A 16421-nucleotide genomic window follows, 5' to 3' on the forward strand; every position below is an offset into this window, starting at 1 on the left:
GCAGATGGAGGGATGTTTCCCACTATGACAGGTGTGACAGACATTTCCAGGAGGGTACAAGCAGAGGAAAAGTGATATGGATAACACTAGAACATGAATACAGATTCATTAGAATAAAATAAAGAGCATGGAGTTGCATGTCAGACAAATTCTTGAAAGTGAACTCTGTAACACTGCAGAACACTTTAAGTTAATTTATTAACATAAACTGTTTCTGAAATCTAAATGAGTATTTCATAAAATTAGTAACACACTTACTAATCTCACATACAAACCTTTCTTGCCTACTGTACTTCAGTCACCCTAAGCTCCAAGTCATTGCAGTCTGCTGCTTTGTGTTGGTCACCCATTAAAATAAATGAATCCAGTTGTAAGCCTGACACTTATATAAATCCCTGCTGTGGCTACTCCTAATCTGTTTGTACCCACACGTGTCACTGGTCAGAGACAACAGAGAACATTCTAACCATTCCCATTATGAAAATCAAATCTGCCTAGATATGCAGTTAAAGGGCTTCCTTACTCTTTCCACTTATCTAAATTTTGTCTTTATGCTGTTGCCCATCACAATAACATCTAACTGCTTTTTATGATAAATAGATTAGAAATAAAGACTCCATGAGGCCCACTAGAGACTTTAAAAAACTGTTGAGATCATAGAAGATCCTGAAGTGTTTTTGGTTTTGTTCTTTGTAAAAGGTTAGAGTGGTGAAGAAAGTTGTTGTGAAATTCAGTCCGTCTCCAACAGAAAGGTTTTGCATTGGCTTCTGAGGGTGGGAAACAGTCAACACCCTCTCTAGTTCCCAACTTTGAGTCTTCAAGGACATGTTTAACTCCCACTAAAGTAAATGGGTTTTAAGAAAATGTTTTAATACTTTCCTGAATCAGGGCTCTAATTTCTTCTTAGGTATGTTTGTGATTATAGAGGAGTCTCCCATTTCTAGTGCTTTAACAATGCTTTTTTTTTTTTTTTTTTTTAAATACTGTTCCTCACCTTTTTTCTGAAGGCTATAATCTTCTCCTTTTCATTTCTGTAACTGTGTAACCCAAAATTCTATCAGTATTTAATCCCTTAAATTACTTAATTTCCCCAGAAAACTACTTCCTGTTCCTACTTCCCAGCAATCACAGTGCCTAGAAGAATCTCTGTTGCTAATCTTAAATATTTGCTAGTTATTTTTGTTTTCAAATCTCCTGTCCTATCTGAACCATGGAAAATGCCAGTTATTGATAAAATGTCCTCCTGTGATCATTTTACTGGAATAAGGAAATAATGTTAGTTTCTCTCTCTCCCATCTCTTTCCAATTTTAAGTTATTGCTCAGAAAATAAAGAGATTAATCTTTAGCCAGACAGAGGAAAAAGTTCAGACTAAAGCAGTAAATGCCTCTCCACACAATTCTGCAAAGAAGCCTCAATCCTGGTATTTAATGTTCCGGGCTATTTCAATCCTGGAACAGAACCCTCTTCACTGAACCTGAAAGCTATGCCAAACTGTATGGTAATTTTGTGATATGGAGAAAAGCCCACTAGGGACTAGCCAGAGATCATCCAATGTTTTAAGTTTGTGATCTAATCCCCAAGTAAACTCAGGTCTCCCAACTTCAAAGCGTGTAACAGTTTTTTACAACTGATACCACAGTGAAAATCCTTCTTGGTATTTCAATGCAATCACAGAATTGCCCACTCAAAGGAATGTAAAATCGTAAGTTGTGTCCCTGAAAAACTGGGGGGGGCGGGTTCTGAAAGCTTGCTACAACAGATTACCATAGTGGAACCAGATTATTTTCCAATTAAAAACTGTGGCTGAATAACCCAGGTTATATGTTTATAAGACTTGCTGTTCCAGAATCATTACTTTGCTGAGGGTTACACAGTACTAAGTAAGAGGTAGAGAAACCAGTTCTACCACTAGAGTTCTTCAGAGAAGAAGGAACAAAAAAAAAGTTGGAAAATGATGACAGCACTAAAAACAGAGTGGAGGTGAGGTAGGATAAAACAAGAAACAACATCAGATACTTAGGTTGCATTAACCTAACCTAAGTTAGGTACATCAGATACTTAGGTTACCTAACCTAAGGTATTATCAGGGCCCCATAGGTGAGGATAAAAAGTATATTACTGATACTAAAAGGGCCCAGAAAAAGGATGCCTAAGAGAAAGTCATCTGGTCTGAATAACAGGTTAAATAATTTCAATAGCTATGCTGTTGACTCCCACATCACAACTGTCAAAGAGAAAGTTCTGCCATAGTACAGAAGATGACTTGGGCATGGATAAACAATTTGGTCACTGGGATAGAAAAGAAGAGATGGATTTCTGATATAGTGGCCGTGTCTACACGTTCATTAATGTGCAGTGGTTACTGCGTATTTAGTGTAATACTTGCCTAATGGGCTAGGGACAGACCTACAAAAAAACCTGAGCCTGAATTGATTCAATCTTTGCAGGTTAGTCTAACCTGCAAAACTTGAACCTATTTGGAGGTAGATAGACATTCCCTTTTTATTCCAGAAATGCAGTGGCTCAGGCTAGAAGCTGGGGGGTGCTACATCAGCCCTCTCTTTCCTTCCACAGTGCTGAGCTGGGGTGGGGAGTATGGCCTGGCCCAGCAGGATGCTTTGATTAGGGAGGTTTTTCTCCCCCCTGCTCAAGGGGCGTGAGTGTTCCCAGACCCCAACCCTGGGCTAGCACTCTGAAGCAAAGGGAGGGTGCTGTGCATTGCATGCCTCTGTTGATGATACCAAGCTTTTCAATCTCCCTCCCTCTCCCTGTCTGCAAACCAGCAGGGGGACTAATAAAACCACAGCCTTATCAGCCCATCAGCAAAACAAAAGCCTCTCTCATTAGTTGAAGCTCTTCTTAAACAGCTTTTTCCAAGGAGGAACGTTACCAGCTGACCTGTTGATTAGCTCCAAAAAGCCCTAAGTAGACACCGTCCTGTCTGCCTTTGGTCCTGTCCCAGTGGAATTGGAGACACACACCTCTCAGCATTAGCTAGCATACCACATGCCTAGGGCCCATGGGGCTGGGGTCTGTGCTGTGGGAGATGGGAGGGAGGGAGGGGGGAATCCCTGTTTGAGCAGTGAGCACAGAGGGAAGCCAGTCGGATGCTGCTGTGCCTGCAGTCTCCCTTACAGCTCTGGCTATGAAGCAGAGGGGTGGGCCCAGGCTGTTCTCTGGAGCAGAGAGCAGAGCCTAGCCCAGCCCAGGGCTGCAAAGCATCTGGGATGCTGGTGGACTCTGGTTTAAGTTAAGCCAGGATGGGGTGTCTGGGACAGACACTACATAAACCAGTTTGACCCAAATCAGTTAAGTCTGATGCTACATTCAACCAAGTTCATCTTAAACTAGTTTCAGTCATTTTGAAATTGGTTTATGTACACTGAATGTCTGTTCTGTTACATGTTTGAACTAGTTTCTGATCACTTAAACCGGCTTATGTGTAATCTCTGTCCCTAGCCATGAAGTACTACTTAAATTCACAGTAACTACAGTTACGAGGCAGTCGCACCAGTGCATAGATTCTTTATTTGCACAGTAGCCTAATAACACTGCACAGTAGCATATTAGCAAAGTTTCTGACCAGCACTCAACTGCGCAGTGTTAATAGGCCACTGCACAGTAATAAGCGTCTCATGTAGACATGCCCACTGTATAGGAAGTGACAGAAAAACCAACCTGGGTGTGTTTGACAAAAAAAGAAAGGAATCAAAGATGACCCCAAATGGTAAACCTGGCCATAGGTAGAGATTAGGGCCGCTCGGCAGAGAATGGAGCAGGGAAAGCGACAGGAACTTTGCACTCGTGGATGCAGTATTAGGCCCCCTGTCCCCTAAATGTAAATGGTGACACCAAAGTTACATAGCAAGAAATATCTAATCTATAGCTTCTATTCTTTTCCAAATGAGAGGTACATTCCGGAGATCCCCATGAAAGGTGAAATCTATGAATATTAAACAGGGCTCCCTGTCAGGCCCCACAGCTTCCCCCTGCTCCCCCACAGTGCCTGGGGACCTACCTCTTCACCCGAGCACCACCACGGCTGCTTTTGGTGGTGGCGGCGAAGAAGATACCACTGTTGCCACCTCCCTCCCCATCCCTGGGGCTCCCCCACAGCGCCTGGGGACTGACCCCTTCCCCCCCCCTTCCCCCTGAGTACTGCTGCGGCTGCCTCTGTGGGAGAAGATGCCACCGCCACCTCCCTCCACGTCCCCAGCACTCGCTCTTCACCTGCCTCCCGGCTCTGCCCTCCCCCACGAATATTTGAATCCACTGAGTTCATGAATAGCAAAGGTGTCCTGTATAGCAATGGACTAGGAAAATTGGTAGCAAAACAGTTACAGAGCTGTTGGAAAGGGATTTTGGTGGATGTGCATGGTTTCTCTACCCATAGTGATGTACTCTGCTTGTATTGCTAAGCCCCTTTTCCTTATAAGAAAGAACACAAAAGAGCACTTGCTTTTCTACACATTACCACTTTGTGTAATTCTGTTACTATTTCCCCCAGGAAATGCTGTATTCACATTAGGCAAAATCAATTTAATCCACATTGGGTCCATCTCCTTTGGAATAAATTCATCACCCTCCTTTTCAAGGAGTAAGACAGTATATAGTTACACTAGATACTGCAGTCTTTTGTGTTGCAGTGGCTTATTCTACTGTCATTTTCAGTGCTGCACAGAGACCTCTCTTTCACTACCTAATTCATATAAAGATACCCCTTCAAAGCTCCCCATGTGGTCCACCACCACATAATCCTGTTCAGAGGGTATAAATGCTGATGACGGTGTCTGTGCAGGCATTGTGGACCCAGCTGAATTTGACCTCTATCCATTTTAAGTGCCTACTGGTATACAAACAAGACACTATTGCTACATTGATACACTGGCCAGTCATAATAGGCAGCATTCAAAATACCCACCCTAATCTTGCCATACCTCCACTATATCAACATGGCTTTCTACTTCAGTGTATATCATTAAGACAACCACATATTTCCACTTTAACAAAAATGCAGCCTCTAAACATTATTTCTTAATGAAGATTACAAAATAGATTTGAGAGATGGTTTGGGAGGAGGGGAAACAGGGGAAGCTCTTTAAAGCATATTTTTTGCCCTCCGGAATCCACTCACAGGCTGTGTAACAATATTTCCTAGACATACCCCAGCCAAAAGAGTTAAAAGTCAAGCAGAACAGTAACTGACATTGGCTATGCTTACCTTTATTACTATACTATAAGTAGTATTAGGAATTTCAATCCAATTATTCACGATAGTATATTTAAGCACCTCCTTAGGTGTTTTCAAGATCAGGCCCATTTTAGTAAGTCTCATTATAAAGAGCCCAAGTCTTCAAAGTGCTGCGCAATCCAGAGTTTTCAGCAGGAACCGGGTGTACTCAGTATCTCTGAAAATCTTAATAGATTAGGCTTTCCCATAAGGATAATTGTATTTGACAGGTTTGAAGTAGGTTACCTACTGTACTTGAAACATGCTCTCTGACAACCAAAAACAAGAGTTTGTTTGGTTGTCACTGAGCACTGGTAACATGGTTGCAAATGCAAAAACATTAAATCCCTGCAAAACCCATCAGCATGAAAAATACTCTCTCAATTGGCACCTTTGCTATGTCTAAACACCACGAAATAAGGATGGTTTTATGGGATTTTATACTCTTAGATTTATCTACATTCCGTTGTATTAAAGTAATAAAGATGCTTGCCTCAGTTGCAGCAATACATTAGAGTGCAAAAAGAAAAAGGGGGTGGGGAATTAAATTAAAAACAAAACTAAACCTACAGGGAAGTTTGGCAGCTTGGACCTTTATAATTTAAAACAAATCTGAATTTTTAGGAACTTTTTTCCAGTTCTGCCAACTTTTTTTTTTTAATTACAATTTAAGATGTTCAATCCACTAGGTTTGAAAATAATTAATTCCATAAAAATGAATGATTTAATACACACAGAACATTGACTTTTGTTTTTTTTAAACAAACTGTAAATAGTGGCTAGTACCAAATCTCAGTTTACAGCTAGCATACAAAATGCTGACTGGATGCATCTATACATGTGCCCCACTGCACAGTTGGTACTGTGCAGCCATTTAGCACTTGCTTTAATAGGTACTAAGTGAGTGCTCAGTATCCACCGGTACTGCACAATCCTGGTGATGCACAGGTCGTTTCTGACCCTACTATGCAGTACCTCATTTCTACTGCACAGTAGCTGCAGCATCACAGGTAGTGCCCGCTGTCACTATGGTGACATAGCACCTCATATAGGTGTGCCCACTGCCAGAGAGAATGATCCACATTTATATGTATAATACAGAGGTGGTAACTAATTTATTCTTCTATTTTCCTGACTTACATAATGCCAGTTCACATCTAAAAAAACAAAAAAACAAAAACAAAAAATTTGGTTTGTCTTGCATTTACAGACATACATTTATCGCATGGTTCTGTTTAGTCTTCGATCTCTAGTCTTCTCTATTTATTCCAGGTCAGTACATAACATCTGAGTTATCTAAAACAGAGCTGTGTATTAAAAAAAAAAATTATTGCTTTCTTTGAGCAGATGAGCAGAATATGCAGAGTCAACTGAACAAAAAAAGAAAATCTTCAAGAACACTATATAAATAAACACATACAAAACATTAGTAAAGCTTGGAAAAAAGATTCTGAAGACCTTCAGAAATCAACTGACCTCAATTCCCGACTTAACTCAAATTATTGACAGTAATGCACTATTTTCCTGAAACAAGAATACAAATCAATAAAAATAGTTAATATTATCTTGCCACTAACTTTGCTCTAGTAGCATATTACTAAAAATGGTCAAGACTAGACAATGCTCTTCATTTAGATGCTGCTACTTTCAGAGAGAAAGGAATATACTGAACACCTTTTAGAGTTGGTAAAACTTTAAAAATATATTTTAAAAAAGAAATTCATCTCAATAGTTTAAAGAGAAACCTTATTATCTCTTATTAACCTTTTAATTGTTGCTGGTGGTACTGAGGAGCTCTTTCTTTTAAGCATAAAACATTTAATATAGTTCATCATTCTAAGAAAGTCACGCAGATCTTCAAGCGACTAGTCAACATAGCTATATTTCAAGGGAGCTATGACAATTTACACCCGCTGAGAATTCAGCTCAACATATTTTTATTTCGTCTTACTTAGATCTCAAAAGTTACAATTTTATATTTTACCTTAAGAAAAATAAGATTTTATTTACTTTTTTCCCCCCCAAAAAGCAAGTCAACTTTTTATGATAATTAGAACAAGCTGGATATATTTCATTGTTTGTAACATTAGGCTTATATCACACAATATATTAATAGGTAAAGTATTTGCTAAAACCAAGCAGCATCCAGATAAACACAAGACATACACAAAGGCCTGCACAAGAATTAAAAACCAACTTAACATGTTAAAGTGTTTTGTTAATTAGACCCATCTAAATATCTGGTTAAGTGTCTTGCTGAATCATAACCATAGACCTTATTTCTCCACTTGGATTTTTTTACATGAACCATCTGGCTCAGTTGTTCCCCCTAGACCTGTGAGAGAAGGAGCCCCACTATGACAGAATCTCTTGGAAGCGCAATGTGTAAACTCAGCTGCCACAGTAGATCCCTCCCTTCCCTAGACACTATGCAGAGAACTCTAGGTCTAGGAGATATGTATGGGGATGGCATGGCAGAACAGTCCTTCTGTTCTGAGGAACCAAATCCCCTCTAAGCGCTTAGAATAGTTCCTTGTGCAATATTCCCTTGCAGAATTACTCCACTGGTGTCTCATTCTTCAAAAGAACCATTTGGGGAGAATGTCATTGGGGAAACTCATGGAGTTTTCTAATCCACTAACTTCCTTACTGGACTTTGCGTGAGTTGCGAGCTGAGAGGTGGTAGTAGAGAAAACCCTAATATTCCTTCAACTTCCATTAATAGTCAGTTCACATGTGTCTGGCAGATTTCAGTATTTAATATTACAGTGACCGAAGAAGGAAACATGGTTTTTTCCTTAAGAAACATAAGAAAATGACAAAGGCCCCGATTTGCCAAAGCACCTGTGCACATGCTTAAATTTGGGTATGTTCAAGACAATGAAAATGCTCACAGAGTGATATCCTTGTTCCACTAAATTAAATACAAGTTTTACTTTTGACTTCAGTGGGCAAAGATTTAGCATAAACTTCATTGATTATAGAATCAAGTCCTTAAACACTAAAAACAATCTTGGCTGTAACGATACTAGAGTATTTTCAAATGCATATCAGTGATGCCTGTACCTTTTTATAAAACCTGAATTCCTAAAACTGAAAATTGGGGGACTGGAAAGAAAAGAGAGGGCTTGAGGAAACACTGTATCTAGACTGCAACATAATTAGCAGCAGTAATTTGTTCCAGTGTTATTTGCCATAAATATGTTTAATAAATTCTTCTTCAGTCTAAGCAGCAGCTTTTTTTCCAAAAACGATTCTTTGCTTCATTAATTCAGGTTTCATAATCCACTCAATTTTACTTGGTTAGTGAAAGGATTTTCTTTCATATTTAATTAATGATGTGACACACTCCTTTCAGACTTATTTCTTCCTCTGTTTTGGCCAATTGGTTTGATTCATATGCTGAAAATAAAAAGTAAGAAAAATTCAACCTACAAAATAACTTGTGTATCAAGAACAGTTATATATTCTAAGGCTTGCATTTAGATTATTCTGGATATAATACTGAGATTGGACCTGGTCTCTGTTAACTGAAGAATAAGTCTCCCAGTCTTCAATACATGTAAGATTGGAACATTGCGTTATTAAGAAGAAAGCCATTTAGCTGCTCATTTTGAAGAATGGTCTCTGGTATTTGTACCCACACATAACCACAGGCGTATTTTGTAAGGCACATGCTCAGTTAAGTTTGCCCAAGAGCTGTAAAATACTTATGATATTTTCTGGTACGAGGCCTGAGGCCAAGCTGAGATCCTTCCAAAACTCAGAAATCAATGACTGACAGGATTTCTATTGACTTCAAGAGGGCCAAGATTCACCCTCCAGCCCTAATAGCTGGATCCAAGATGTATTATATCAATGTTAAAATATGTCAAATGTACTGAACTCATGAGAAATTTAATCATGTTCAAATCTTCATACACATTATAACAGACAAAATTTTAGTGGCATAATAGCATAGACAAAATGATAATTATCAAGTATGCATTACGATTTTTTTTTTATTTTTTCATTTTTCTACATTTGTGACTCTGAATATATAACTGTGAATGCAAAGCTGGAGCTTTTTTCTTTTTTTTAGAAACTGTGAAAACTGAAAGTCATTCATGAAATTCATATCTTGGTTATCTCAGATATTTCTAAATGGATGCTGCCAATTTAATTTTTTTCCCAAACATTCAGGTTTTGCAATAAGCATTTATACACTCTAAAAACAAGAAGACTGATTCCAGTGGTAGCAAAAAAATACATAATTTTTTCTCTAATAAGCACTTCACAATAAGATTTGCTTCTGTCATCTGGACAAGACCCCAAAAATGGTAAGCGATATGATAAAAGAAAGAAACAAACTATTTTCTTTGCCAGAACTGAAGAATGTAGAAGGTAAGGTAGATTTGCACCTTATAGACTCACATCATCAGCTCAGGAAAACTTGTACTAAATATGTATGCTCAACTACTTTGGTTAGCCTATAAAGGTACACATCTACCCTGCCTTCTACTTGACTTCAAACTAACACAGCTAACTATGTCACTCTGCTGAAAACTGTGCAAATGGTTAACACATAGGGTAAAATTTTGGCATCATTAAAATGAGTCAGTTTTGCCACTGATTGTCCTGCAACCAGGCCTTCATCAACAGTAACACAGAGGTAAACAAATTAGATTTTAAAATTCTTTGTATTTTAAATCACATAAATATACGTCAACAACATGTGCGCAAAATAACTTCCCAGATGTGAATGGTCCTCATGATCTTAGAAAATTTGTATTTATTTATTCATTTCTTTAAAATAAAATTTCAGAAAAGGAGTGTTCATTTAATGTTTTGAAATCCTAGACAATTTCGTAAAAACACACTAAAAGCTAAAGAGGTAAGAGTTTTTGTGGCTGAAATCTTTTATTGGACCACCTGCGTTTGGTACCGATTAAACAAGCTTTTGGGCGATACCTAAATCTATCCCAACTATGCAGCTGGTCCAATAAAAGATTTCTCCCACAAAAATTCCTTCCTCTAGAACATTTCCTGGATCATCATGGCTATAGCATCATTTCAATGCTATAAAAACCTACAGAAATGGTGCCCGGTAGAAAAACTTTTCATTGCTAAAACTCAAAGTGGAAGATAAGGAACATTATAACTATTTTACAGATAAGCAAAACTGAGTTTGCTCAAGGTCACACAGCAAGAAACAGAACCCAGGGTCTTTAACCCCAACGTATACAGTCCTATATGCTAGATGATACCCAATTATGTAAACGCTTAGGTATATGGTTACGTAGTTTACAAAATAGGAAAGGGTTTTTCCTTAAAGGTATTTTATGACTTTTCTTTTAAATCAAATCTGATCAGCAGAATAAGATCCTAGATTGTGTAGGAAAATGTAGAAAGCCTAAAACCAAAACCATCAAGTGCCGATATATCATAATGGATTGACTTTTAGCTTCGCTCATTCAAGCGAACCAAGAGAGACTATTAATATTCCACATTTCAGTGACATGGAAACTGGTCGGCTAGCATACATTTTACCACAAGGAAAAATAAATGTATTGAACATTTACACTCTCCAATAGACTAGAACAGAGAGTAGCAGTAATTCTGCAAGCAACACAGGACTGTTAAAGCAGGCTCTCAAAGTGAATGTAATCACCTCTCCTTAAATTTCACGAAACAGGGCCTGATTTGACTCCCACTAACTTTAAAGAGGAGGAGGATCAGGTGTGTGAATGCAAAGGTTTTACAAAACAAGGTTTCATTTAGACGAATGCGCCCACTTAAAACACTTAAAGTGGTTACTGTACTATAGGTAATAAGGGCACCCATGTGAAAGAAAAAAAAAACCCCTTAGCCAAATGTTCACCATTACAAGAATTTGCATTCTACATAAGAATCTGTTAGTTTGAATTGTGTCCTTGAAGGTTGTTAAGCAACAAGATTAAACATAGTTTAGGTAGTTTCAGATTAGGAATGCCCAAAGTATTAGGCGATAATCAATAATATACTTTCCACTCCACTACTAGAATTCAAGTTAAGGAATAAAATAATTCCTTTTCAACCTTTTTAACAACAAAAAGTTTAAAATCCTTAGTTATATAGTGTCATGATTTATTAAATGGATTTGTTAAATGATTTGTTATTTATGAAATTCTCAGGTCTTTAAATATAGCCTTTGTGAGTCTTTCATCTGCCTGTGTATGTATGTTTCTCTCCCGGTACGGGAGCCTATCCTTTGTTTCTTACTCAAGCATAACTCTCAATGACTGCTTTTAAGAGTGTGTTCCTCAATACTGGCTAAATATTAAGTAATACAAAATTACATAATTAAGTTCCTGTGCCAAAGATCAAAATAAAACAGCACAATTAGGACCTTGTCCAGAAATGCTTCTAAGTATGCACCTATGTCAAGTAAGCAAATAATCCCACTGAAGTCAGTAAAACACCTCAAATGCTTAAACACTTAAATGCATTGCTGGATCAGGGCTTTGATGTTTATTTTTATGGGAAAAAGAGGAAGGCATAATGTTGGTAGCTAAAAGTGAATCTTGACACTTAATCCATAATAAAAATATGATAATATATAAATTTTGTAGTATAACTCTTTCTATCCATAGTTAATACAAAAGATGCACTAATATATATTAACCTACCATTTAGTTTAGAGTAAGAAATTTTTTGAATGTGTAATAGAAATTAAACATGAGTATCATCCAAGAAAGACACAGTTCTAAACGTTTTGCTACTTACACATGCTGTGGGCAAAAAGAACACATCACTTTAAGGTTTGTTCTATGAAACAATCCACAAAGTAATGGTACAATCAGCACCAATCTTTGATAAGCACTCACCCACTTTGTATTTCTCTTCAAAACATGTTGAAATCAAAGAGCTGAGAGATCATAATATTTTTGACATGCCCCTCTCAGTTGCATAATCCACATATTTTGACATTTTCTTCTCCTGATAAGTGATGTTTGATACTAGATACCAGACATAATTAAAACTAACTCTGTACAGAAAGTAGTGTGTGTGTGATAATATGTATTTTTCTTGCTTCCGTTTACAGCTATGCTGAAAAAGTACAGACATATTGATGAATCAGTTACATAGCTCTTTTTGACTACAAGTACATAGCTCATTTTTCTTACTGAAATGTTTTGGAAAGCAATCAGAAGTCTTTGAGACCAATGAATTCATACTATTTACAATCATTCATCAAAATTATTTGAAATGAACATTTCAACATCTAGGATTTTTTAAAGCAGTTTCTTTGAAGATACAGGTCTTTGTATTGTTTAATTGGCCTAAGATTAAGCACCTGATAAAATAATTTTCTTCATGCTAGAAAAATGCTTTACTCTTTTAATAACTGATTGATAAGCCTGTCTATTAACAAAACTAGTAATATTATTATTCAGATGTTCATTTCTGAAAGCATTTTCCTAGGCCCAAACTAAACAAATAGAACTCCATTAGTATAACGGCAGTTGTGCATGCATTTTTGAAGTGTGAATGGACATCATGCTCATATTTGCCCATAAATCTCTCTACAGAACTGTTTGCGCAGTACAGTGAGGCTCCGCTGAGTAATTTAAAATTACTTTTCATACTTATCAGTCATTTTAATCTGATAGTGCTTTAATAGACCATGGTGCATTTTCATTTCTCTCTTATAAATACATATTCCTCTAACCTGTTTAAGACGTTTAGAGTGTAACATATGTTTAAGATATTCCTTAGGCAGTTTTCCTCCATCTAACTGGAGCCATTAGAGTTCTTCTCACCACAATTCAGATTTCATAAAATACTTTAAACTGTTTATAGTCCCATTTCATGAAATCCACATGACACATTCTGCGTCTCTAGCATGCATCCACAAATAGGCACCCTTCTTAGAATTACTCAGATTTTACAAGCTTTAAACTGTAATAAGCGAAGCTGGACAATGATATAACAATTTTACATTTTGCGTGTTCTCTCTCTCCTGAATATCAAAAGCTATTTATAATGACAAAATGAAATTACTTCAGAAGCCATTAAGATGAGAACAGGGCATTAGAAAAATCCATACTACTTCACATGCAAGAACTGATTACCACAAGCTAACAATTTAAGAATATTTAGACTTATACATTGAACATGGTCTTCATGCACCCCTTATTAGCATTTAAATAATTCTGGGCAGTGGAATGTTTAAAATGGCTAAATTTAGCTGAAGCTTAACGCAAAATTTTGGGGTATTCTATCCACTAAGGTTGTACATGATTTTGTTAAACACTGAAAGTCAGTTTCAGTTAAATAAAGAGGTATGCACATCATCACTTCCACACTTATTTCATTGTCCCACAGTTAGGCCTGGGCAGATTGAGATCAGAATGCTATTGTAAAACATGGTCATACTGACAGCTGTTGCTTACATGATTCGATGAACAAGTGGTTCATCAAATCATGTACGAAAAATAGGGTTTGTGTGGTTCAAAATGTCACTCAAAAGCCCTTTATAAAACGGCTAGAAACTTCTTCATGTTTCTATAGAAGCGTAGTTAACTATGTTGCTTAGAGAATGCTTCCCAACCTGTTCAGGTCCCAGCACAAAACAAGGTCCCCCACATCAGCCTATATAGAGAACAACTAAGGTACATTTCACCTCTTTTTCTAAGTGCTGAACAAAATGACAACAATATATCCAAAGCAAATATTACTTCCTCCCTCCTCCCTATTTCTCTGTGTACCTGAGTGTATGAATTTGAGAAAGAAAAGTAAGGGGGTGGGAAATATATGTGAATAAAATAAATTTAGAGAGAAAGGACTGCGAAGTTCTGCATGCTGTTAGGAAAGGAACTTTTTGATGGACCAGTAAAATCACACTAATGTTTTTTTTTCCATCGTTATAGGGAAAAATAGGCAAATTGTGCATCTCCACTAGCAAATCTGTGTGACAGTTTTATAAGCTTGAGTAAATATAGCTACTTTTTATAATAATAGTGCAAGTAATTTTAATCATGTTAATTTCTTAAGACGACAAGTCTCAAACCTCAGCTTTATGAGTCAGCATTCCTGATGTCAAAAAAATCACAATAATAAAAGCAAAATATTTCAAGACATGGGCAACCTCAAAGCTAACTTGGTTCTGAAATGTGGAATATACCCAGAGTAAAAATATATCTAATGTTTCCTTTAAATTTGTGTTGTAAATTCAAGCATACTAAATTTATCCTGAAATATACACTAACATTAAATTACTGGTGTCTAAGACCACCACACACTAACTTAACAGCCTCCTTCTTTCGTTATTTACAATCATAATTTAATATGTAAACATGCATTAAAGTGGAGGATTAAACTTCTCAGAATGAGCATTACTTTTATAAAAAAAAAGGTATGATCAAGACAAAAAGAAAAATAAAAAAACACGATTTTGATTCAGAACAAAATAATCCATCCTGTATATTTCTCACTGAAAGTAGTCAAATAAGCAATAGCTGCTGGTAATTGCAGAAACAGACTGATTGACCTAAAAACAGGTTTCGGTGTCATAAGTTACCATAATACTGAATATTTAGGACAAAAGCTCAGGTTGAAAAAGTGGGAGGGGTTAAGTAGTGGCATGAAGGCAACACACTTTTGAAGAAAGCTTAAGGCAGGCCTTCTTGACTCAAGCCTTTGCAATAATAACTAGATTAATATATTTATTTGGGTTAAAACAGTTTTATGCCTCCACTCTGCAGCTTTATATTCAGATACTGCCTTAGAAAGCAAACCCTAGATTACGCTATTGTACTGAAGCCATCACAACTAAAGTCTCAATCAATACTGTTCAAAAGCCAATGGAAAGACACCCTTGACTTCAGAGATAGATGCGATTTCAGCACGGGTGTGGGCTTTTTTATTGCAAACTGCAATAAATGAAAAACTGTAATGAACATTTCCCTAGCATTATAAATTAGTGATGAATTCTCTCTTGTTTTCTGCCTTTGTAAATAAACTGATGAGTTCACAGACTCCTCTCATGCACCATATGGGTTAAAATTATTTTCATTAGAAACTGGTGAAAATAATCACCACATCTTTCAGCTGGTCAAGTACATGCAATTTGTTTCATAAAATAAGATATAGATGTCATTCCAAATAAATGCCCATAAGTAGCATCTTTTTTATAGTTGGAAATATATTTTTATTTTATATAAGCAATAGATTCCCTAGTGCATAAGAAGCTTACTAACTAACCTAGTGTTTTATTGCGAGTCGGGGTACAACACTTTCTGGATGATGTGGAGAGCAAAAAAAAGATGGGGCGCGGCGGGGGGGGAAACCACTCTGTTTTATAAAGAAAAACCAACTGCTGCCAGAGAGGAGAAAGTGAAAGGATTTTTGCCAAATATTTACTAGTGTTCAGCATTGAAGCCATGACTCTCTCCAACTTGTAAACACAGAGCCCGGTTTTGCAAAGTTAGGTAGTCTACAACTTGGTTTGTCTGCTCCTGACTTTCCAATAGGGGAAACACTTTCCTGTCTCACTAGACACAGAGAGTGTCTGCACACACTGCCCTATCCCATTACCTCCTGCATGTCTCACACGTGTGTGTGTGTGTGTGTGTGTGTGTGTGTGTACTGCCCTATCCCACTACCTCCTGCATGTCTCACCAGATTGTGACGCGTCTGTCCCACTAGAGTGTGAATGCATCTGTCCTACTACAGTGCCTGTCCCACTAGTGTGTGTGTGTGCGTGCACATCTCAGGAGAGAGAGGGTGGATGTGCGCGTGTTCACACACCTTCTTTCCGCCCCGTGTACTAGAAATGCCATCCCTTCCCAGAGAAGCCCTGCTACCGTGGCGGAGCTTTTCACAAGAATGGCACTTGTGCACGGGGGAAACTTGTCGCCGAGCCCCAGGATCAAGCACCACCTCCCTGCGCGGCTCACCAATACCAAGATACCATGGGAGAAACTTTTCGATTTTACTTTTTGACGGCGGAGGGGGGCAAGGGGCTCCCCCCAGATAAGCCAAGTGAACTGTTCGACCCCTCAGCGCTTCTCCCCCCCGGAGCCGCGCCAGCCCCCCGGCCCCGGCCCCGGCCCCTGTCCCCGGGGTGAGCTGGGCGCGGGGCTCCCGCGGGGGGCGGCGGAGCGCGCCAGGAGGAAGCTGCCCCCGCCCGGCAGCCGCAGCCGGGCCCGGGCCCTGCGGGAGCCTCC

General features: G+C 38.1%; 1 protein-coding gene across 1 annotated transcript in view; it reads right to left on the minus strand.

Annotated features, from left to right (window-relative positions):
* The window catches only part of MEOX2 (mesenchyme homeobox 2), a 52278-nt gene that overhangs the window by 35129 nt on the left and 728 nt on the right, over positions 1 to 16421 (minus strand). The window lies entirely within an intron of this gene.

The sequence above is a fragment of the Alligator sinensis genome, unplaced genomic scaffold (genome assembly GCF_000455745.1).
Source record: "Alligator sinensis unplaced genomic scaffold, ASM45574v1 scaffold123_2, whole genome shotgun sequence".
Lineage (NCBI taxonomy): Eukaryota > Metazoa > Chordata > Crocodylia > Alligatoridae > Alligator > Alligator sinensis.